This window comes from Grammomys surdaster, unplaced genomic scaffold, assembly GCF_004785775.1.
Source record: "Grammomys surdaster isolate TR1022 unplaced genomic scaffold, NIH_TR_1.0 190, whole genome shotgun sequence".
NCBI classification, from domain to species: domain Eukaryota; kingdom Metazoa; phylum Chordata; class Mammalia; order Rodentia; family Muridae; genus Grammomys; species Grammomys surdaster.
Window position 1 is genome coordinate 5,582,404 of NW_021604635.1, and position 25,122 is coordinate 5,607,525.

Consider the following 25,122-nt stretch of genomic DNA (forward strand, 5'->3'; position numbering starts at 1 on the left):
TGGTTTTAGGCCCTGTGATCAACTCACCCCAACTCCTGATCTGCAGAATACTACAGCTGTCTAGGGACAGGGTTTGCTCTCCTGTTTTTAAGTCCCCAGGGACAGCTCTCCTACAATGCCCTAATGAGGATTGGGGACACTTCTACACAGCCCTTGGACATCAACAAGTCCTCGGGCAGGCAGCTGTCAAGACCTGGCTGTCTGTCTGGCCTTGGAGGTAACAGAGCCCTGCTGCTGCAGAGCCACAAACTCAGATGTGAGCCCTTGTGGCAGCATAGGCCAAGATCATACCATAGTACCAGGTGACATCACCAGCTATTCAGATCTGTCTGTTCTTTACTATCCTCAAGTCTCCATCAGACCTAACTCTCAGACCCAGATCCAGGGCTTTGAATTGACCCATCCAGTATCTACCCCATTGATGAACTGTAGGAATGTATGAAGGAACGGGTCCTACCCATCCAAAAGTACAGGATCTCTATGACACAAGGCAACAAGAATGTCTTGTTTGTGCCCACATCCTCCCATTTCTCCTTTTCTTCTTTTTCTCTACCACTTCCTCGCACCTGCTAGTGGCACACTGGGTCTGAGTGTCTGAGGTCTTATCATGAGTATTCTCAGGAGTGTTATGTCCCACTTATGGATTACAGTGCCAGGAAGGGGTCATCTTGGGCCTGGTCTACTCTCCTCCAGGCCTTCACAGCACCAGAATGGTAAGCATCTCCGGCTTGCTCCTCACCCAGGCCAACCTTAGTGGCCCTATGCAAGGTTCTTCTGTCTTGGGTTCACTACTGTCTAGGGCCCCATAGTCTCAGGCAGGGTTCTTCTATCCCTGGAACCAGTCCAGGCCAGTGCAGCATTGGATTGGTGGTCATCTCAGGCTAGCTCCTTGTCCTGGCTGCTCTGGTGCCAGACACATGGTAGTTTCAGGCTTGCTTCTTTTCAGGGAGTGTTAGGCTACTAATAATTCAGATACTCAAAAAGTCAGAACACTAAGTATAGGCATAGCTTCTCTCCTCTTTGCCAGCTACTGATATACAGGTGACATGGGAGCCATACCTATGCCACCTCTAGGCACAGTATGAAGTGCTATTTTCAATAACATTATACAATGCATATGTGCTTTGAAACGTTAAGTGATATTCTACCTTTAATATGATGGCAATCGCCAATTTCGCATTATCTATAGTGCTCAGTAGGGGCTCAGTTATCATATGCACAAGCCTCTTTAATTTACCATGTCAAACATTTTCCTGTGGAAATTACATTCTAGGCTAACATGTTCTATTTAATAACGTCACCTCTAAAACCTTATATTCTTTCTTATTTTACAACCATTCTTTTTCATGTAAGAAGGGCTACAAGGACAAGGAGAAGAATTTCATCGTATCTTTGACATGTATTCATTGATTTGATTTTTATTTGCTATATTCAATGAATTGTTATTTTCTTTGCTACATAGCCTTAGCATATATGATACATAAATTTCCAAAGATAAATTTCTTGATTTGTAGGATTTTTTCTTGAAAATCCTACAACTTTATTTGAAATTGAAAAACAACAACAATACATTTTTAAATCATCATTTTAGTAAATCATGTCTACAAGTTAGTGCTTATTGGAGATTACTTTATCAACAGTGATTAATAATTAAATCAGTAAATCATCAAGTTACCAATGCTTATGACTAACAGTAATTTGTTTGAATTCAGATTTCTTTTTCTGTGTTTATTTTATGATGAAAATATAAATCATGATTAAATGCTCTTGGGAATTAGAAAACAGTCAGATATATATGATTCAGTTGTGTGTTTAAAAATGTTTTCATTATTTGAGAAGCATATGGTCTCATTTTAAGATAATCCAAACTAAATTTTATTTTAAAATAAAAAGTAAAAAAATTTCTTCCTAAGGATGATGATTTAAACTATCCCTAAGTACTACAAACAGATTTTTTTCTAATTACTTGAGTTAAGCTTCAGTTATGTAAATTTTCACATCTATCATACTTACCATTTATTAGTTACTCTGATAAACACTTTACCTATGTTGTATGCTTTTATTTCCCTCAAGACTTCATGCTGTTCTGTAGACTTAAAGTTTTAAAATCTATTTTTAGTAAGAGTTTTAAATATTTTAACGTCTCTTCTATCTCCCCTCATCCACCAGAGGAAGTGGAAAGGCAGAGCAGAGGAGGATGTGGTCCTGTTTAGAAATATTTCTTTGGAACAAATCTAATGTTCATCATCAGGACAACAGCATTTTAGTTTATATGAATCAGTATTGCAGTTTGATCCACTTGCAAACACCATTCATGAATCAGCAACTTCAGGTCAGCTCAGAAGAGACTGCAAATCTCTGTCAATAGGCCGGAGTCCACAGAGGCTGCAAGAAGCTGTTGGAACATAATTAGAGGATTTTTGGTGGGTTTTTAATCTATGAATTCATGACAAAGGATGGCCAACAAAAAATTATAAAGTATACCAATACCATTGAGCATCGTCAGTGAAGACTACCAGCAGTAAAGCCCAACAATGACCAATAAAGAATGTCAAGGCGTATCAGTAGCACTCAGCGCCATTGTTCTTTGAGTCATATTTATATTATTTTCAAACGTCACATGTTATCTCAGGCATCTTTTCTAACAAACCATCATATGTCTTTTTTCTAGACTTGTTGTGGATAGCCCTGGCACTGTTTGTATTTCGATGCTAATTCTGCTTCCTCAAGAGGGGCTGTCTAAGACAAGGAGTGAATCACGTACTCCGGACTTCATGTGCCCCTTCTAACGATAAAGATTTCAAGGAAACAATCACTGGGTGAGTAGGCAGGACTTCCAGGTCGGACAGAGGGACTGCAGTGGCAGAAGAAAGAGAGGGGGCTTTTGGATGGGAAGGACAATGGAGCCAAAATGTAGGTTGCAGAGACACCAGGTTTAGGTGGCTTCCTTGGAATCTGCTCCTGGAGAGTTTAACTTAGAACGGCTTACTATTAGGATGCTAGTTGTTGCTCCCAAGGATTGTGTTGCCTTTTGACTCTAAACTAAGATTGTGTGTTGTTTTTTTCACGCTGTAACTCAACTGAGTTCCAGAGGAAAAATATGATGGTGGGGCAAAATCGCAGCACTCAATCTGCTTTTGTTACAGAGCCACCACGCTCCCGACTATCCTAGGCCTGAGGCCACCAGCAGCGATGATGATGTAACTGCTTGGCTCAGACTGTCCGCTTAGGTGGCCAGAGACGCTGACCCTGTCACCCACAAGATGCCAGTGTGGGAGATGGCTCTGCCAATCTTCCTCACTGTTTCCACAAGGCTGGGCTTGGCCCAGACCATTCCGCCATCCAAGCGGTACCTAGTAGAAAATGAGACTCTAATGCTTAATGATTAACCAAAGGCTTTATATGTTTGGCAATGCTCAATAAACAAGATGCTCACACAATTAGAGGTGTTTCCAAATTAACTAACCTAGTTATAAGTTGTTACCCAGGACTGCTCTCCGTACATATGTGGCTCTCGATCCTCCTACATCTCTGCCCCCTCCTGCTCCTCCTCTTCCTTTTCCTCTTTCTCTCTTTACTCCTCCTCTTCCTTTCCTTATTCCTCCCACCTTAGCTCCTCCCAACTTGCAGGGAAGATTTCCTGATACAGATTGTGTGTGCTGTGTGGAGAGATTTTGGAGCTCTGGGTCAGAGAGTCTCCATGAGATGAGAACAAGACCCACCAGTGCCTTGCTGATAATAACATGGAAGATTATTATTTTTTAATATTTCTCGCTAAATAGGCTGCCTCCAGGAAAACACCACATGTCTGTTCTTAACAAAGCATCTTCTCACATGTCTGCTTCAGCAAAAACATCCAGAAAAACGTCAAATGACATAACTGAGTCTCTAAAGGAACCAAAAATCACTACTTCACTATTCTCTGTTTATTACATCAGGAGCTATGCGTCTGTGGTATTAAATATTGTGTTTCACAGGTTAAATGTTTGAGGGACACAAACATTTTAATTCTACCTTTAAACGTCTCTATCTTTTTTTATGGTTACTCTCTCTATGACGTAATCTCAAGACAAGCTCATATACCGTCTGTTGTTCACATGTTGAGAACATATCTCCATTCACTCAGTCATTTTGACTTGTGTCTTATTTTCTTGCTTATCTCCTTTTCCTATCACAACTAAATCTCCTTGGATATAGGACTAAGCATTTATATTCTTGAATTCCTTTGTTTTCCTATGTACATGATAGTACCTGGATAACAATAGTTATAAATGTTTGTAAATATTAGAGAAATTTAAGCAACTTGCTTTTAATTAGGACTTCTTTCTATAACTGCTCTCTGGTATAGAAATATATTTTAAATGTATTTACGCATATACAGATTTTAGGATATCTTCAAATGTTCTCTACTTCAAATTTAACTGGAAATGTTTCTACTCAACGAATGGATTTGCTTTAGCTAGAACCTGGAAATCAACCTGCTTTGTAAGATTATGCTAAAGCTTTATGGGAACTCAGTAGTTGATATGTTAATTTCAAAATTCATATTAAAATAGAGTTGAAAGAGAAGTTCTGTGTATGAATAGGTGTTATCCCTTTCAGAAGACACAGGTTATTAGATCAAATACAGTACAAGGTGTGGGAACACTCCTTAAACATTATTGTTCAGAGAGGTCTCCGAGGCCTCCAAAACAACATAGACTATTGCCACAGTCCTTATTTATCTAGCATAACTACATGACAAGACCCAGTTACTAAAAAGAACTAGGTATGAACTCTATGAGCATTGTGCTAATTGTGGAATTTGGTTAGACATATAGAAATTAAGGGCCTAGTTTTAAAACATTGATGTAAAACTTACTCTGCTCAGAAATTCAATGCTTACACCATCCTACCCAGTAGAGCTTCAATTTCAAAACTAATACCATGATTAACTAAATTTGAATTTTATTAGTAAGCTTCTATAGTGATTATCAATTTTTGATCATTTGTCCAACACTTACTGAGTTAGAATTGATCCAATAATCACTTACATTTTTCTAATATAAAATAGTTGTTACAATGGATAAATATAGTTATTCTAAATCTACTTATTGGATGTCATAAAAGTAGTTGTCCATAGTTATTTCATTTAAAAACGGCAATGAGATTTTTCAGTAACAGATTATGACTGAGGAGAAACACTTAATCTTTCTTTAGTCATGGATTTGTTTCTTAACTCATATTTCTTAAACAAATGCAATAAAAATTGATTTGCCATTTGTCATTAAATCTGGATGCTATTGCCAGTTGATGTTCTGAGGGGGAACAGTTGTTATGTTACATGTGAAAAATAAAATACTATAAATATATCAAAACATTCACAATATAATCAATATACAATACTATAGAAATTGAATATCCTAATGACCAGTTCTCTTTGTGGTCTTACCCAACCATCAGAACTCCACAGCCAGTCCTAACCTGCCAAGGATGATAGCTGGGCAGGTATATGGAGTGTTTTCATTTCTGAGAAAAAGTCTAGTAGTGGACCCTAGGATCACAACAATGTCTTCCTTCTCCTACGTGTCTGACCAAACATAAACAGAGGCAGCATGCACTTTATAGCATCGTATCCTGGCAAACGAAACTTACTTCAGTCTCTACTTTCTGGGACCATTGAATTACTATACACATTAGAATATGGCAGTGAGGACAAGAGAGTTGTGGATGACGTGATACTAGGGTAGACAAAGGTCAGCCTTGTTTCTAGGTGTAGGTTGCCAGGTGAGCCAGATAAATGACAGGTCTTTAGATTTAACCTCAAAATATAACTATAGTTAGAAAACTGGGACTGGGTACAGTTTGGAAAATGTTAGACTATGAAATAAAACAGAAACAGAAAATGAAACAAAAAAGAATGGAATAACCTTTACAGACGTATTCACAGTGGTAATCAAAGGATAATTCTTAAGGGCAAAGTAGAGATGAGGCTAAGAAGTCATATAAAGGAAGGTGACGACAGATGAAAATAATCACGGATTACCACACGTGATGGTAAGCTGATAGAAACCTGGAGCCTCACAAAGGGACAGAGAGTGATAAAGAACGGTCTTTGGAAAGGGTTTCTCATTTTGTCACCAGTGAAAATCTGCCACAGGTAAATTGGACTATTTTCTGATATTCCACTTCAGTAGCTCTGAGTTGAAAACTCATGGCTTCCTCTCTACTAGATTACCGGAAGCTTCTGCTCTTTTCTTCAGCCACCACACCAGGTAGCTTGTTTTTTGGTTGTGAGCCTAGCCTTTAACGGCTGAGACATCTCTCCAGCCCAGGAAGCTTGTCTTTTGTAGGTCAGTTGTGGAGGCACACCAGACATGTGCGTTTAGCCATCCTTTAAATGCATTCTTTGCACTTTTGCAAATCCAGGGGTTTAAAATACTTATCTGAAGCAATTTGTAAAACACTTAAGTTGTCAGCTCTGTGGCTGATGTTGGAACAAATTTCCAGTTAAACCTGAGATTAACTTTTCTAATTAACTTGCCACCGATTTACTTTCTGCAGAGGACACGTTCTTGCTGTGACAGGATATAGAAGAGGAAATCTTGTCCTAAAACTATGCAGATGCACCTGAGAAAATAAATAATGTAATCAGAAAGAAATTCGGATCCTAAAATAAGGAACATTAAAAGAAGTGAGACTAAATAAAATCAAGATCAGCCACGTGGCTTAGCAGATAAAGAGTTTTGCTGATAAGCCTGAAGACCTGAGTTCGTGCCCAAAACAAGATCAAAGCAGAAAATCAACTGAGGCAAGTCATCTTCTTTCTTCATCCATTCCCTATCCTCCTCCTCCTCCTCCTCTCTGTCTCTCTCTGTCTCTCTCTCTGTCTCTCTCTCTCTGTCTCTGTCTGTCTGTCTGTCTGTCTGTCTCTCTCTCTCTCTCTCTCTCTCTCTCTCTGTCTTACTCTCTCTCTCTCTCTCTCTCTCTCTCTCTCTCTCTCTCACACACACACACACACACACACACACACACACACACACACAGAGAAAACACATTTCATTTTTATTGGAAATACTACAGGTAAATAAGATTGACAACTATTTCACTTAAAATATGTTTTCTTAAATTCGGAAAACATTAAGAGGAATTCCAAGGTGACAGGTGAATGATGTATTTCTCATTGTATATTTTCACAAGTCTCCGAAGACCAAAACTCAGTTGTGTGAATTCCATGTTGAAGTAAAAGTTGACCTTGGGTCCTAAAGGCCATGTTTTCTACAGGCAACTGACCCTACATAAAGTCTTGTTGTAGGTAGCAATCATTCCCTTGCTCCCTAGGTTTGCATGCAATTAGCCAGGCTTTTCGGTGCTGCATGCTAAAGTAAAAAGGAAGGTAAATGGATAGCTTTACAGGGGAGACTGGAGTGAGCATTTTTTCTGCCGAGCTAAGTTCAGAGTAAGTAGGCTTTTAGTTTCAGGTCCTACCTGTTAACTTATGTTCATAAAGAGCACTGTCAGATCGTCTCAATCGGAATGTGAGCTAGTGAGTGAGTATGTAACTGGCTGCCCATTTAGAATGAAGTCATCTCTCTTGTTGCTGAGATTTCTTCTGCAGATACTTTTCACAGCATAAATTATGACCATGGTTATAGTGCTAGAGTAACACGGTAATAGCACACTTCTCTTGTAGAAGATGATTATTAATAGTCTGTATATATTAATTAATGGTAGAAATTAATATGGTGGCAGTTATTCCCTAACCAGTTAGTTCCCTCAGGAAGGCACATGCAGAAACTTTTTAAATATTTTAAAGCTTAGGCCTTAGCTAGGCAGACTCTCAATTAGCTCATCAAGGTTAACTGGACCGAAGACCAATCCAGCCAAGTGGCTTGTTATACCTTACAGGCCTATGATCTCCTCTCTCCTGGTGAAAAATCCTTTCTCTTTCTTCTTCCCAGAGTTTCTTCCTCCCTTCCAGGAAGTTCTACCTATCTACACTGTGATCTCAGGCTTTAGTGTATTATTGGCCAATTAACATGGAAAGCAAGGTTTGTACACAAAAGAAATGTATGTGATGATTTGCTCTTACGGCAACCATATCTAGGGGTACAGAATTTAGCATTTGAATACACAGCAACACCAGACCAACCCCAACCCTCTCTGTATGCTTATTTAGATGTATATAGGAAAGGAAAGAGATTAAAACAAGTTTCAAGATAGAAAACAACAACTGTAGACGATCTGTGATTTTTATGTCTTCTCAATGTTTTTCAGCTTGTGATCTGTATCTTAGAGGCAAAGATACAATACAGAGTAAAATATGAGGCCCATTATTTCATAGTTGCAAAGGAATAAATGTTACATTCTACCATTTCTATATCTTAGCTTAATTATTAAAATTATTTAACACCCAGAATGAATGTGTTCAGAGAACCCTAAAGACAGAGTCAAAGAGAAGAACATTTGCTGACATGTTAGTCTATGATAACTAAACTAAATAGTCTGAAGAGACAGAGAAGACATAATTAGGTCCAGAGATCACAGATTTTTAAATTGGCTGACCAGAAATTTAAAATAGCCAGGATTAATATGATAAAGACTGTTGAGATAAAAACAGACAAGCAAGAACAGAGTGATAATGTGAATAGATTTTAAAAATCCCAAATTATGATTAGACAAAGAAATTCTGATCATTAAAAACCAAAGGCAACGAAGGGGAAGAGACCAAAAATAGAATCAAAATATCTGCCATTGAAATAGAAATGAAGAATGCTTCTGAGGGCTCACATAGAGGCCAGAAACAATTAAGAAAAGAGCTAGAAAATATGTTAATAGAAACTCCAAATCAAAGTGTGCTGGGAATTCAGAAAATAAAGTATCTAGAAACTGAGGGACACCTATAAGAGGGAATTGCAGAGGAAGGAGAAACACAGAAAGGAACTGAAGAAATCTTTGAGTAACAGTAGCTGAGATTTTTCTAAAAGTAAAAGTCACAACTTCTTTTTCTTTCTTTCTTTTTTTTTAAAATTTTTATTGGATATTATATTTACATTTCAGATGTTCTTCCCTTACCAGATTTCCTCCCTTCCCGCCCAGTAACTCTCTTTCCCATCCTTCCTCCTCCAGCTTTTATGAGGATGTGCCCCAACCTACCCCCCCACTCCAACCTCCCCACCCTCGAATTCCCCCACACACAGCGTCCAACCTTCATGGGACCAAGGATCTCCTCTCTCACCTATACCTGACAGGACCATCCACCCTTGCATATATAGCTGGAGCCATGGGTTCCTCCCTAAGTGCTCCCAGGCTGGTGGTTTAGACCCTGGGGGCTCTGGTTGGTTGGTATTGTTGCTCTCCTCATGGGGTCGCAAAGCCTTTCAACTCCTTCAGTCTTCACTCTGACTCCTCTATTGGGAACTGCATGATCAGTTCAATGGTTAGCTGTGAGCATCTGCCTCTGAATATGTCAGACTCTTGCAGACCTCTAAGAACACAGCTATGTCAGGCTCCTGTCAGCATGCACTTCCTGACATCCACATCAGCGTCTACCTTTGGTGACTACGCATGGGATGGATACCCAGGTGGAAAGGTCTTCAGACAGCCCCTCCTTCAGTTTCTGTCCTACACTTTGTCTCCATATTTGCTCCCTTGAGTATTTTGTTACTCCTTCTAAGAAGGACCGAATCACAACTTCAAACTCCCTGTCTAGGACCATGTGCCTCCTTCTTTAAACAATTAAAAATAAAAGGCAAATCTTGAGTGAGACCAGGAAAAAGGTAAATTTTTCCTGTAAGGAGTTTGTCTTCAGGATCCACACAATCAAGAAGAGAGTTCAAAAGAAGAATTAAAATTCTAGAAGAAAAATACCACTAACTCAAAATCTTATAGCCAGAGAAATCTCAAGAGTACAATAGAGCTGAAGACATCCTCAGTCAAATAAACACTGAGGTCAAGAAGTCAAACACAAGAAGGGTAGTTAATAGACCCTAAGTCTCTGTCATCCTCCAAGACAGGCTGTCTTAATTTGTTTTCTTTTGCTATGATAAAACACCATGACAAAAAGCAGCTTGTGTGAGGGAGGATTTATTTTTCTCATACTTGGATACCACAGTCCATTCCTAAAGGATGTCAGAGCAAGAACTCAAGGTAGGAAACTGGAGGCAGGACTAATGCTCAGGCTATAGACAAATTCTGCTTACTGGCTTGCTACTCACAGATGTGTACCTGCTCTTTTAAAGTGCCCAGGCAAACCATGCCAGAGGTAGCACCTCTTACAGTGAACTGGACTTAATCAGACTAATCATCAATCAAAATCCTCCACAGGCTTTCACACAGAACAATATAGTGGGGGCCTTTTTTTCAGCTGAGGTTTCCTTTTCTCAAAGGGCTCCAGTTTTGTGTCAAGTAGACTTAAAAGTAGCCTCCACACAGCCCTGAAGCAGCTACATCTCTAATGAAGCTTGCTCAGGAAGTATGTAGGTGTTTTTCCATAAGAGCACATTGTTTGAAGCAGGAAATACCAGCATACCACCATTATATTATGTTATATTATGTTATATTATGTTATATTATGTTATGTTATAGTATTATTGATTATATTTCCTCTCTCTATATTATAATGAACACTAGAAAGTTTTTAAAATATGAAACTATTTTTATTATTCATTATTTCATTTAGTCAACATAAAAATAATTGGCCCATTTTCACACACACACACACACACACACACATATATGGATAAATTATACTTTGAGTATGTTTACTTGATCCATTTCCTTTATTTCCAGTCCCTTACTCTTTTTCAGGGTCTACTACTTCCCTCCCTCCTTGTCAAATGATATTCCCTCAGTTTTCATGTCCTGAGCTTGTGAGTATGCATATGTGCACACATGAGTGCTAAAGTGTCTGTAAAGTGTGTATCTGTATATGTCTGTGTGAGCATGTATGTGTCTATGTGTGAGTATGTATGCTTGTGTATGTTTGTGTCCCTGAGTGTAAATGTCTCTCTCTCTGTGTATGTGTGTGTATGTCTACATATGTCTGTCTCTCTTTGTGGGTCTGTATGTCTGTGTATATGTCTGTGTGTATGAACATCTGTATGTGTGAGTGTGTGTGAAAGTGCATCTTTGTGTGTCTCTGTGTGTATATGTCTCTGTGCGTGAGAATGTGTATGTGTTTCTAAGTGTGTATGTGTCTCTGTGTGTGTATGTGTGAGAGAGTGTGTTTCTCTGTGTGTGTATGTATGTGGTGTGAAGGTGGCATGTGTGTGTATATGTATGTGTGTGTGTGTGTGTGTGTGTGTTTTAGTGAAAGTCAAACTCAATACCTGCCATTTTCCCTACAGTCTCAGAAAGGATATAAGGTTTTGCCTCTGTCTCTAGCTTCTGAGCACAGGAAGTGATTTAACAGTGGTTCCTTTACTACATTTTCGATCTAGCCCTCCCTGCCTGTGTGCTGTCCCCTGTGCAGCTGCTCCCACCTCAGGTACTTTGCATATGCATTTGCACCTGCTTGGGGTACACCTTCTTGCCATCTTCCTCTCAGTTACTCCTGCTCAATATTCATATCCAAACCCAGGTGTTACTCAGATTCCTCACGACTTTCATCTTGTTCCTCTGACGATGACTCTTATCATAATTGTACACCTATCATAGTTGTGCAATCCGTTTTAATTACAACTCCGCAAAACCAAAGATAGAATCAGGACTAGAGATATAGCTGATATTGCTAAATGAGTTTTGAAGCAATAGTAAATAGTCTTTAAAATGAAACAACATATATATTTTTAACACGTATTTTCTTCTGTTACAAAACAAATACACAAACATTAGAAGGGTTTTATTTGTGTCTGTTTTTAATTGTACATTAGATTAATGTTTGCCAGTGTGGTAACATGTTACCAAGGTCCTGATTCTGATTACTCTCTTAACTACTGCTTGAAAGTCTGAGCAGAGGAATCTTAATGGTGTCTAAAGCTCAGCTCTATTAGGTTGAAACTTCTGAGACTAGAGGTAATTTTGATTTCTGGGAACCGCACTCAACTTGGAGTAAAGTGGAGTTCTCTAATTCAGAAGCTAATTGCTGTCTTTAAACTGTTATATCTTAGCAATTAGCCTCTCTCAGAGTTACCTTGTGTTCCATTTATATCTCACCATCATCACTATCTCTATTATCACGATCATCACCATCATCACTATCATATCTCACAGTTAAGATGGTGCAGGCACTTACTGAGTACTGCTATGTGCTTTCTGGAGTCTAGGTCTTTAGAGACAGAAAGGAGAGTAGGCCCACCCACCTCACAGTGGCCAGTGGTTCCTAGGATAGGTGATGTAAGACGCCTATAGACTTTGTTTCTTTTCTAGACCCAGAATAATTCCTATTGCTGCATATTTTTAGCCCCTTTCTCCAAAGGCTGAATTGCTTCTAGAATGAGACAAAGAAAGTAGAAATGTAACAAGTTCTGTGCCAGAGATTAATATGTGATAAGTTAAATTTCACATAGATGGTACTATCAAATCAAAGAGTATCTCACTGAACAAAAATAGTGATAAGCCTCAAATGCTTTTTTGTTCATTTCTTCTGCCAACCAATTTTATAATGCTTTAAGGATCAATTGGGAGTGTTTTATAGCAAACATATGACAGATGTTGAGGGCCTTGTGTTTGTTAGATTTAACACAAAGAAGTTATGGAGGAATGCTGTGTAGTATTTGTATTTACTCTGAAGATAGTATTTAGAAATAATTGTGTGATTATGCCTTCCTTTAGTCAGGAAAATTCAGAGTGATGTAATTTATAACCGTGCTCTTTCTTTGAGAACTAGGTAATATAAGAACCTATTTGCTCTAGTCAGCCAATCGTGAGCTGAGGGGCATCTTTTGAAACTTACTGGATTTGTGGGTATTGTGATTGAAGCAATCAGAATGCTTCACACTCCTTGCTTCAGCTGGCATCATTTTGATTTCTTAGGGGATGGGATGGGAAAACTAGATGACTCCTCTCTCTGCCTGACAACACATTTTTATCCCTATCAATAGCTGAGATCAGATCTCATTTTCAGAGAAGAGACACTGGGAGGAGGTAACAGTTGGAGGTAAACAACGGAAGCTGGCCCAAATTATGGATTTCCAATCAATTGTATCAGTTCCGATGCCCAGGAGGAGCTACTTTGTGGTAAGATACAAACTGATTATTCAGAAACAAATGTTTTTCCCCTCTTGCCAATCCAGGCTTCCATGGTAACTCACTGTTCATCTCTTAAGAAAAACAAAACAATGAAACATGAAGGTAGCTGGATGGAGCTGAGAACAAGGAATCTTAGTGAAGTAACCCAGACCAGGAGAGAAAAATGGTTCATGTAATTTCTCCTTTGTAGATGCTATCTTCAACATTCAGATATGTGGGCTACCCACAGAGGTCAGGAAATTAGTAACAGGCCATGGGGGATTTCCAAGGGAGGGGAGTTAGAACACACTAGCATAAAGGGTTAAGGGGAATAATGAAACAGGAAGGGTCAAACAGGATGAGGAACTGGAGAGCAGGGTAGAGGACAGATCTACAGAGGAATAACTTACACTAAAGTCCTGTTGATGATAAAGCCTAGTTTTGGAGGGCGCTTAACAGCATTGACAATAGCCTGTCATGTTTGGGGATCCAGAAACTCACTGCTCTACAACTCTGAAATAGATAACTCGTTCATGGCACTGGGTTTTTTCTGTTTGTTGGTAGTGTTTAATAAAAGCATTATTACCCCTATGTAAGGTAATTCCATTTAAATTCTGTTGATATGTGTGCATTTATATAATTTAGGAATCTTCTCTAGTTATAGGTTTTTGTATGACTTTTTAAATGTAGGTTTTCTTAGACTTGTAAAAATCTAAAGCCAAGCCACATTCCTTAGAACGCGGACTACCAATTGAAGATTTTAGACATTTAAGTTTTATAACAGTGCCGTCAAGTGCTTTAGATAAAGTAGTTAATTAAGTCAATCCTAATAGTGTCTTAATATTCATCAACTTTTATAAAGAGTTTAGAGGTTTAATGCCAATAATTATTTGATTGAATTAAATTTCACAATTTAAATGGTCATCACTGAATAGTTTTCACCCTAATTACAAGTGAAATATTTAATATGGCATCAGAAGATATTATTTATTAGAAAGTACATGGAGAAAATTCATACTTAGAATTGGCAATATGTACATTAAATACAGATGGTAACTGTGCATATACAGTCACTAATTGAACCTAAACAAATTTAATGTTTTGTGAGTAAAAACAGAAGTTAGTATTTTCCAAATAGTTTTAAAGGAAAACATAGTGAAATTAAAATCTACAATGTAAAAGATATACACGTGGTTGGAGCGACGGCTCAGTGGTTAAGCATGCTTTCACTTCTTCCAGGGGATGTGAATTTGGATCCCAGTCCACAAATCCAGCAGCTCACACCTGCTTGGAACTCCTTCTCCAGAGGGATGCAATGTACTCTTCTGCCTTCTGAGTACATTATCATGTACATGGCACACACAAACTTTTAAAAGTTAAATATTTTTACTTAACATCCAAAGACTTTCTCTCTTATTTGCACATTATTATTTGATTTTATTAATGTTAGAGTCTTTGAATGACCAGCAAATAAATCAACTTATCTTGAATCACATTAATAGTAAAGATTTTATGTGGTGACTGCAACAGTCTTTTGCTTCAAAGTCACTAATCAATATATCAGATAAACTAGCTACCAAAAATAATAGTTTTTGAGATTTTAAACAAACTGTCCAGATATACATAAAATTTGTCTTCATAAGAGTAAGGCTGTGTGCTCAGCTCTCAATAGGATGTCCATATCACATTGCATCTATATCCCAGGGAGCATTTTGGAAGAGGGGGACTGAAGAATTATACAACCTGGAGGTTGAGGATGACTGCACTATAATAATGCCTACTGAATATGACACAGGGTTCTTGCTCAGACAACTCATAGCTGATTACAGTTGATGTCTGCTGGAGGAAGGGGGAGTCTTTTGGGGGGTGCACGACTGCGGTATCTGGTAGGTTGCCAGAGCTCCAGCAGCTGGCCATATACCCCTATACTTCAAAGGAGTGTTAACTCAACCCAGCGAGTTACAAAGAGAAAAATGGTGGTGGTGGGGGAATGTGCAGTTGAGAGGGGATGTTACAGGGCCGTAAATGAGATATGTGCAGTAAATGCAGTGAGAACTGTGCATAGGCAGTCACTAACTGAAGCTAAATATTTTTCAATGTTTTATAATTCTAAACGGAAGTTGGTATTGGCCAGTAGTTTTTAAAAGCAAGCCTGGGAGAAGTTGTGGGGAGGAAGTGAGGGTGAATATGTTCAAAGTACATTGTATGTATGTAAAACTTTCTCAACATAGATAAATAAAATAATAAAGATAAAAAATAACATAAATTCAAGTAGAAAAGTGATGTGGAGAACAAATAATTCCAGCGAAGATATTTGAAAGGGTTTTAAAACTATTTTGAAGTTTCATAATTTCTTGAAATTCATTAATTTGTTTGCAGAATAGTTGGATAGCATTTCTATTTTTGAGTGGTAAAATACAGCTGTTTTGAAGTGGAAAGTCGAGAAGAGGGAAAAATTGTAACATTTCAATTTCGCAAGATATTCAAAAGATTTTAAAATAGAAGCAAGTTTTATATTGTAAAATTTTCATGAAGATATTTCTTTCCAAATTACAAGTTTGGAAAAAAAATCAACTTTGCAAGTTTCTTAAACCTCATCATCTGTGGAGATAATTTTTAATAGTTAAATTCTGTATGGGCTACAAAAAATGTGAATTTAAAGCACAAAGAACTTTAAGAATTTTAAACCACAATGCTGAATAAAAGCATATTTGTAAGAAGTCTCAAGTGGGTTAATATTAGATCAAATATGTGAGTTTACATTAAGAATAATGACTTTCCTAAATGCATTCATATTGTTTAAGTGAGAGATACAGTCCTTCTATTTACTGTATAAATTATTAATAATATTTTAAAACACAGAGTAAAATGTTTTAATAATTAATTCTTTTTAGAAAGCTTTTTAAAATTAAAATGTAATTAATATCATTTCCTCCTTCCCCTTCCTCTCTCCAGTTCCTACCATCTCCTTGGTCTCTTTCAAAACTATGGTCCACTTTTAATTATTATAGTTACACACACACAGTTTCATATATATGTATGTATATATTGTATGCTTAAATATATGAATACAATCTGCTCAGTCACTTTAGTGCTACTTGTATTCATGTACGCTTTCAGGTCTGGTTATACTAGATAACCAGTTTGAGGCTCACCCTTGGGGAAGACTATTTTCTCTTACTTTCCGAATTCCTTAGTTGCCTGTAGTTCTTTGAGTTGTGACCCTGTCAGATTTCCCACTTCTATGCTACTATGTCTTGTAGCTGCCCAGTGGCCATGGATGAACTGGGTTCACCTGAAAGGGAGGCTAGAAATGAAAAAGAGATGGAGGGGCGAGAAAAATATGGAGCCAAGACAAAGTTCTCTGATCAAGGCTCAAAGTTTATTATTCAACACACACACACACACACACACACACACACACACACACACACACACATAAAGGTATCTGGGTATTTCATAAAAATTACTTTTCATATGTAACTTTTTTCCTAAAAGGTATAGTATACCAAAGATTTTCATAGAATTTACAATGTGTTTTATGTGAGAAGTAATCTAGACATAATCCATAGAGAAGAATGTATGTGCACTATATATAAATAGTGTGTCAATTAAATTTGAGATTTGAGCATCCCCATATTGGTACTAGAGCTGGTTTCCCACAGATACTAAGTGGAAGCTCTTATGTGAAGTTATACTTACATTTCTTTGGTGAAGGTGTGTGTGTTGGGGGGTGTTAGTGAGAACTCACAGTCATCTGTAGGGAAGCACTGATTCTTAGGGCTGCACAGTACTTAACCATTGCATGGCACCATATGTTCAGGAGGTCAATGGGTCACTAGCTGGAAATGTATATAAACTACTGAAATTCCAAGTCAAGTACTAATCTGGAAGTACTATTTTTCAAAAGTATGTTCCAACCTCCTGGAGACAGTGTGCAGTGTTGTGTGGTTCTGGTACAATTGCTGTGGTCACAACACTGTCATCCCCCACAAAGGAATGGGATAAATGACTAACAGAAGGAATTTTTGCCAATGTCTCTGCCTTCTGCTAGTTTAGATGGTCTAGTTCTTTTTTATTGAATACTTAGTTATTTACATTTCAAATGTTATCCCCTTTCCCAGTTCCCCTCCACAAATCTCCTCCCCTCCCCCTGCTTCTATGAAGTGTTCCCTCACACACCCACCTACTCCCATCTCACCTCCCTAGCATTCCCCTACACTACAGCAGAGAGACTTTCCTACTGATGCCAGATTAGGCCATTCACTGCTACATATGCAGCAAGAGCCATGGGTCCTCTATGGTTGGTGGTTTAGACTCTGGAAGCTCTGGGGTTCTGGTTGGTTGATTGTTCTTCCTGAGTTAACAAACCTTTTCAGTTCCTCCAGTCCTTGTCCTAACTCCTCCACTGGGATCCCTGTGCTCAATTTGAAGGTAGGCTGCAAGCATCCACATCTGTATTGGTCAAGCTCTCATAGAGCCTCTCAGGAGACAGTTATATCAGGTTCTTGTCAGCAATCACTTGTTGGCATCAGCTATAGTGTCTGGGTTTCGTATCTGCATATGGGATTGATCCGCAGGTGGGGAAGTCTCTGTATGGCCTTTCCTTCAGTCTCTATTCCATACTTTGTCCGTTATTTACATTAGACAGGAGTAATTCTGGGTTAAAATTTTTGGAGATGAGTTAGTGGCCCCATTCCTCAACTGGGGGACTTGTCTAACCTCTGGATATGGTCTCTGCAGGTTCTCCCTCCCCTTTGTTGGGTTTTCAGCTAATAACATCCCATTTGGTTTGTGGGAGCCTCTTGCTGTCCTGGCAACTGAGACTTTCTGTTGACTAACTCCAGTTCTCCATCCCTCCATTGCTACTCACCTCTTCAATTTCCTGACCCTCTGGGTATCACCCTGTCTCCTTCCATACATGATCCTGTTCCCCTTTTTTCCTCTCCCATCCTCTCTTCCTCCCAAGTCCCTCCTACCCTCGACCTCCCTTGAGTACTTTGGTCCTCCTTCTAAGAAGGACTGAAGCTTCCACACTTTGGTCTTCCTTCTTCTTGAGCTTCGTACGGTCTGTGAGTTGTATCGTGGGTATTCTGAGCTTTTTGCCTAATATCCACTTATCACTGAATGCATCCCATGTGTGTTCTTTTGTGACTGGTTTATCACACTCAGAATGATATTTCCTAGTTCTATATCTTTGCCTGTGAATTTCATAAAGTCATTGTTTTTAATAGCTGAGTAGAACTCCATTTTGTAAATGTACCACATTTTCTGGATCCATTCCTTTGTTGAAGGGCATCTGGGTTCTTTCCAGCTTCTGGCTATTACAAATAATGCTGCTATAAACATAGTGGAGCATGTGTCCTTCTTATATGTTGGAGCATGTTTTGGGTATATGTCCAAGAGTGGTATAGCTGGGTCCTCAGGTAACGCTATATCCAATGTTCTGAGGAACTGCTAGACTGATTTCCAGTGTGGTTGTACTAGCTTTTAATTTCACCAACAATGGAGGAGTGTTCCTCTTTCTCCACATCCTGGCTAGTATCTGCTATCACCTGTGCTTTTTATTTTAGCCATTCTGACTGATGTGAGGTGGAATCTCAGGGTTTATTTGACTTTAATTTCCCTGATGACTAAGGGTGTTGAACATTTCTTTAAGTGCTTTTCAGTCATTAGATATTTCTCAGTTGAGAATTCTTTGTTTAGCTGTATACCTCAGTTTTAATAGGGTTATTTGGTTCTCTATAGTCTAACTTCTTGAGTTCTTTATATATGTTGGATATTAGCTCTCTATCGGATGTAGGATTGGTAAAGATCTTTTCTGTTAGTTGCCATTTTGTCCTATTGACAGTGTATTTTGCCTTACAGAAGCTTTTAAATTTTATGAGGTTGCATTTGTTGATTCTTGATCTTAAAGCATAAGCCATTGGTGTTCTGTTCAGGAAATTTTCCTCTGTGCCATGTGATTGAGGCTCTTCCACATTTCTTTTTCTATTAGTTTCAGTATCTCTGGTTATATGTGGAGGTCCTTGATCCACTTGAACTTGAGCTTTGTATAAGGAGATAAAAATGAATCGATATGCATTCTTCTACATGCTGACTGCCAGTTGAACCAGCACCATTTGTTGAAAATGCTCTCTTTTTTCCACTGGATGGTTTTAGCTCCTTTGTCAAAGATCAAGGGAGCATAGGTGTGTGGGAAGAAATGCCCATCAGAATTCTCAAGGATCTGTTCCAGGCCATTCATGCAGACTGATTAGAGTGATGAAGGGTGGCAAGCACTGTGACAAGCTGGACAGGTTCTTTCTCAGTTGGTATTTTTCCAAGCCACTTTGGAAAATAGTCTTCATATGTGCTACCTACTTCAGAAATTTTCTTCAGCTGAAAAGATCTGCCTTTGTCAGGTCATTTACAAGAAACAACTAATGTTGAGAAATTGAAAAAGACTGTCCTCAGGAATGGACCTTAGCCTAAAGTCTTCCTCTCTCATCATTATCATGATGAATTCTGCATCTGGGTCAACATTCTCCATAGTAATTTTAACATCTTAGATCCCAAATGCTATCAGAATCATCTTCTCATTGTTTCATCTTCAATAATGTAGCTAACACTGTCCTTTAGTTACATAGCCTTTGTTCATGTATGCCTACACACATGTTCTTTACCTTTCCTGTATTCCCTTCTGACATCACTGCTGTGTTCTTAGTCTAAAGAACACCTTCAAGTATATCTTTTAAATAAAAGTGTACTGGAAAATTTTGTTTCAGAATGTTCTATCATTACTCTTAACAGTATTTTCTTGAAAATGACCCTATTACTTCTGAGTAATAGTCTCACAGTGTAGGGTTCTAGCTTAGTAATTTCATTCTTTAGTTACATCTATGTTCTTGTAATTTGTGTTCTTTGCTGAGAAGTCATAACCTCATAATTTGTTAATCATGGAAATGTATCTTTCATATGATATTTTAAAAGATTTTTCTATGAAAAGTGGCACAATTTGTTATTTTCTGAGATATAAAGTGCTTCCTCGATCTGTAATTTAATTTTTTATTACCTTCATGAATTTTCTGCTTTTATGTCAGTGAATATTCCTTTTTCAGAGTTCTTGTTTGAGGATTTAAGTCATGTATCTTTATAAACATACATACACACATATGTATATATATATATGTATATATATGCACAATTACATGATATATTAAATATATGCATATATCACATACATATACAAATATATGCATATACACATAAGCATACATAAACATGTACATATTTGTATATGTACACACACATATAAGTATATGTATAAGATATATATGTAACATGTATATTCATTTTATTTTCTCACTTATCTTTTTATTTCTTCTTTATTAGATCTTCTCTTATGAGTCTTTCCATTCATCAATTCCTTCTTCCATTTTATCTAATTAATAAGTAAACAGAGTTAGTTACAGTTTTTCATGTACAGATTTGTACAAGTGAATTCATATGGTTTTAGATTCTTTTTTTAATTCATTGCTTTATCTTCTCTCTCTCTCTCTTTTGATGTTTTTGCTGTGATTAATTTTAACATTTATATATGATAACTATTATCTACTTTCCTCATAAGACATTTCTTTTACATCTGTTATATTTTTGTTCTGTATGTTTGCTGTTGCATAATGCTGACTCCTTTTTGGTCAGGCAAGTTTTGTTGAGTTATCTAAAACTGTACATAAAAATGTCATAAGCAATGATGAGTGTTTGTTATATGCAGACAGGCAGAGTCATAGCAGTAATCAGTTAATTTACTAATAGAAACTCACCTCAGTCTTCTGTCTTTGCTAGGAGTTGTAGTAAATATTGAGGAATATGTTTCTGTTGCTGGTTGCTTCATTGTTTAGGTATAGAGGAAAATATATACATTGTGTGTCTATTTGGGTGTGAACTATAATTATCAGCATTATTCCTGATAACATTGGCTTGAAAAATCTGATGAAGATATGAGGAACCAATGTGCCTTGTACACCCCAGTGTCCTGTCCTATCCTTGACCAACCTAGCTGGAATAGCCACTGAGAACTGATAGAGTAAAGATATTCTTGACACATTTTCTCCCATCATGGACCATGATATGAACACTCAGAAGTTGAGAATAGTGCTGTGTGTGGTCACTACACACAGTTCCAGAACTCCTGATAGCTTGGGTACTGCTGAATAAAGTCTACAGGTATAAAATTGTCTAAGGACAATAAGCCTGAGTAGACTCTCTCTGTGAACAGATGTTTTGTGTTACAAACCCTTGTGATATCTACTGGGTTTGGGACAAAATAGATATTAAACAAATAATTATGAGTATTCACTTGTTTTGCTTTGTTTAGTCTTTCTTGGGGCCATGGAATTTAAATGTAAATCACTGAAAATTTAATTGACAGTAGAAGATAAGGAAAGCATAAAAGCACCTTATACTTCAATGTCAGATTTAAATGTCAGCACAATAAGGATAACAGGAGACGCACAATGCTGACATTATGGTCATAGCAAAGTTAGCTATGAATGAGTTCTGTCTGGAAACTCAGGGCAGTGACTTTAACTGGTTGGATAATATGCAGGTATATTTTAAGGAAAATCTCTACATGAGCTGATTTTAATCAAATGTTAAAGTATCACATATTCTGTTGTTAGCAAAACTTAATGTCTCACATATGCAAATGAGCATACTCATTCAAAAACAGATACTGGTGTAGAAATTTCTACATTGTTTGCTGATTCATAAAGGTAGCTTCACTTAAGGAAATCAAGACTATGTCAAATTCTTGTAACATAAAGAATATGGCAGCTTGACTTTAGTAAAATAATAAATGGTATGACTCCACATACCATTACTCTTGCACAGAAAATCACGTTTACTCTTGTTTCACATGTGTACAGACATGACAAAACTCAATACTTACATTTTTTATTTTTGCTGCTATTAATAATTGGGTGATTAATTTTTTATGTTGTTTTTCTACTCCTTAAGTTGATCTTGGTAGCTTCATAAACACTTAATTTCAACTTCTTTTTCTTTAAATAATGATGACTAGGTTTAAATGTTGAGTACATATATTTGCAAACAAATTATTGCATCCCCATTTTTTGTCCAGAGCATGCATTTTTGTTTATAGACACGATCTCATATAACCCAGGGTGGCCTCTTCTTCCTATATAACCAAGGAATATTTTGAACCTCTGATATTCTAGCCTTTAACATCTAAGTGCTTGGATTATAGGTGAAGTAAATACTTAAACTGCAGTTAAACCTTCGCAGATATGGACACTTGATTTTTGACAAGGAAGCCAAAAGTATACGATAGAAAAAAGAAAGCTCCTTCAAAAAATGGTGCTGGTGTAGCTGGATGTTTGAATGTAGAAGAATGCAAATAGATACATATTTATCACCCTGCACAAAGCTCAAATTCAAGTAGATCAAGGACTTCAATGTAAAACCACATATACTGAATCAAATAGAAGAGAAAGTAGGAAACAGCCTTGAATGCATTGACACAGGAGAAAATTTCCTAAACAGAACACCAGTGGCACAGAGCCTAAGGTCAACTAATGATAAATGGGACCTCATGAAACTGAAAAGCTTCTGTAAGACAAAGGACACTGTCAAGAGGACAAAATGGTAACCTATAGATTGTGAAAAGATCTTTACTAGTCCTAAATTCAACACAGGGCGTGTATGTATGTATGTATGTATGTATGTATATATGTATATATGTATATATGTATATATGTATATATGTATGTCTGTATATATGTGTGTATGTGTGTATGTGTGTATGTGTGTATATATGTGTATATATAGTATGTGTATGTATATGTATATATATCTAATATATAGATAGATAGATATAGATATCAAGAAGTTAGCCTCCAACAAACCAAATAACTCAATTTAATAATGGGGTACAGAGTGAAACAGAGAATTCTGTTGCTGAATTGTTTAATAACCAAGAGGCATATAAAGAAATGTTCAACTAGTTAGATATCAGTATCCCCATCCCTAGTGGAAGAACGGGGATACCAATACGCCTTCAAAATTTTTTGCCCATAATTTCTCCTGTCTAAAAGACAAATTTGGACAAAATTGGAGCAGAGACTGAAGGAAAGACCAACCAGTAACTAGCCCAAGTTTGGATCCAACCAATGGGTGGGCACCAAACCCTGACACTATTATTGATGCTATGCTGTGCTTGCAGACAGGAGCCTATCATGGCTGTCCTCTGATAGTTCCTACCAGAAGCTGACTAAGACAGAGGCAGATACTAATAGCCAACCATTGGACTGAGGTCAAGGACCCCTATTAAAAAGTTATGAGATGAATTGAAGAAGCTGAAGGGGATGGCATCTCAATAGAAATTCCATCAGTGTCAACTAACCTGGACCCCTGAGAGCTCCCAGAAATTATCTACCAACCAGGGGCATGCACAGGCTGGTCTGAGACCCCTAGCACATATGTAGCAGAGGACCGTCTTCTCTAGCCTCAGTGGGAGAAGATGAGCCTAATCCTATAAAGATTAGATATTCCAAAGAAGGGGATGTCCAGGGTAGGGGAGTAGCCTCTCAGAACAAAGGGGCGGAGAGATGGAGTGAAGAACTCTGGGAGGGAGGGATCGGGTGGGAGAGCAACATTTGGGATGTAATAAAATAATAAAAAACAATGTTCAACATCCTTAGTCATTAGGGAAATGGAAATCAAAATGGCCCTAAGATACCACCTCTCACCAGTCAGAATGACAAGGATCAAAAACTCAGGTGACAGCACATGCTGTCAAGGACGTGGATAAAAGAGAACATTTCTCCATTGCTGCTGGGATTGCAAACTCATACAACCACTCTGGAAATCAATCTGGTGATTTCTCAGAAAACTGGAAATAGTGCTACCTGAAGACTCAGTTATACCACTTCTGGGCATATACCCACAAGTTGCTCTACCATACCATGAGGACAATTGCTCAACTATGTTCAGCCTTTTTCATAATAGCCAGTTATTTAAAGTAATCCAGGTGTCCATCAACCAGAGCATGAATAAAGAAAATGTGGTTTGTTTATACAATGGGATACTATTCAGCTATAATAAGAAAATCATTAATTTTTCAGGCAAATGGTGGGAACTAAAGAACATCATTCTGAATGAGGTAGCCCAGACGCAAAAGGACATGTATGGTAAGTACTCACTGTTAAGTGGATATTAGCCAAAATGTACAAAATACCCATGATATACCCAATAGACCCAAAGAAAGTAACAAGAAGGAAGACCCAAGTGAGGATGCTTGAAACCCACTTAGAGGGAGGAAGGAAATAGTCATGGGAGGCAGAGGGAGGAAGAGATCTTGGTGTGAGTTTGGAGGACAAAAGAAATAGAAGAGCAGGATCAGGTATGAGGAGAACAGGAGAGAGGACCAGAGGGCCAGGAGGGTAAGTGGAAATATTCAACTGCCAGGGGTGGGAGGATGCAGGGAATGTCTAGGAAGTACCAGAAAATTGGAAGGGTCCCAGGAGTCAATGTGGGTCACCTTAGTCAAAATATCCAACAGTGGGGATATGAAACCTGAAAAGACCACTTCTAGTAGCCAGAAAGTATCCACAGTGGAGGGATGAGGACATCAACCCACCTACAAAGATTTTGATCTCAAATTGTTCCTATCTAAATGAAATTCAGCAGATACTGAAGGAATGGTTGACCAGTACCTGAACCAACTTGAGACCCATCCCATGGGTAGGCATCAATCTTGGACACTATTATTGATGCTATGTTGCACTTGGAGACAGGAGCCTAGCATAGCTGTCCTCTTAGAGTCTCTATTTAGCAGCTGACTGAGACGGAAGCAGATACCCACAGCCAAACATTTGACTGAGGTCAGAGACCCCTATGAAAGAGGTAGAATAAGGACTGAAGGCCCTGAAGATGAAGGCAATCTTTTAGCTCCTTCTCCAGCACCTTGTC

At 37.9% G+C, this 25,122-nt stretch overlaps 1 non-coding gene across 1 annotated transcript; it reads right to left on the reverse strand.

The window, feature by feature from the left end:
- Nucleotides 1–948: 948 nt before the first annotated feature.
- LOC114622675 lies at nucleotides 949–1,081 on the reverse strand. The gene has a single exon (XR_003711654.1). It is a non-coding gene; the product is annotated as a small nucleolar RNA SNORA17 (small nucleolar RNA).
- Between the last annotated feature and the right edge of the window lie 24,041 nt (nucleotides 1,082–25,122).